This window comes from Solanum dulcamara, chromosome 8 (genome assembly GCF_947179165.1).
Source record: "Solanum dulcamara chromosome 8, daSolDulc1.2, whole genome shotgun sequence".
NCBI lineage: Eukaryota > Viridiplantae > Streptophyta > Magnoliopsida > Solanales > Solanaceae > Solanum > Solanum dulcamara.
Window position 1 is genome coordinate 29,797,289 of NC_077244.1, and position 787 is coordinate 29,798,075.

A 787-nucleotide genomic window follows, 5' to 3' on the forward strand; every position below is an offset into this window, starting at 1 on the left:
CTGAGCAGGTAGTATTTGATTGGAGAAACATGGGCTAATCTTGTTAATCTACGGATAACATTCCATATAGAATTATCTGTCCAAGGAGTGCAAAGTGAGTTTTGTATCCAAGGTCGTATTGTGGAATCTTCGACCTTAAATATTACTACTTTCCTTCTTTAGATGACATCAACTAGTACCCTCTCCTTTTTGGGTTTTGCTTTTTTTCCATCAGAGTCGGCTACCAAGTTATGCTAAAGTCCCCTCACACAATGACCTGTATAGACGTTCCGTGGTTTGCCTATCATTAACTGGTATTATGTTGAAGAACTTTGGCATACAAGTACGCCATCTGTTAGTAACTAATCCCGCTTGCTTTGCTTAATCCCTTTTATAATTCCCTTAACGTAACTTATAACACTCTAGGTACATAATCTCGTGTCATTGCTTTGCTGCTAGTTCGGATTCTTCCATCTCGTGCGATCATAGCAGCACCAACACACTGGATTCCACCAAAATTTCAAAGTTAAACGTGCTTGGGCGAGATTAGTATTAGGATGGGTGACCCCCCTAGGAAGTCCTCGTGTCACATTCTATTGCAATCCTTTCAATAATGTGCGAAGGCACTCAATCTAGTCCAAGATTTACCTTAGCTTCTTCTTGCTAGTCTTCATGCTTCGCCTTGCCCTCTTCGCCCCTATCTTACCCTCGACGTCGGGATAGATCATTGGTTCAACCACGGCTAGGTCATATTTTTTTCTTAGTACTCACCCCATCTCGGTAGTTTGGTCTAACCCATGTTGACATC

The 787-nt window shown here is 41.8% G+C and overlaps 1 pseudogene; it reads left to right on the forward strand.

Annotated features, from left to right (window-relative positions):
- The first annotated feature begins 454 nt into the window (after positions 1-454).
- On the forward strand, positions 455-574 carry LOC129901846 (5S ribosomal RNA; annotated as a pseudogene).
- Positions 575-787: the final 213 nt, after the last annotated feature.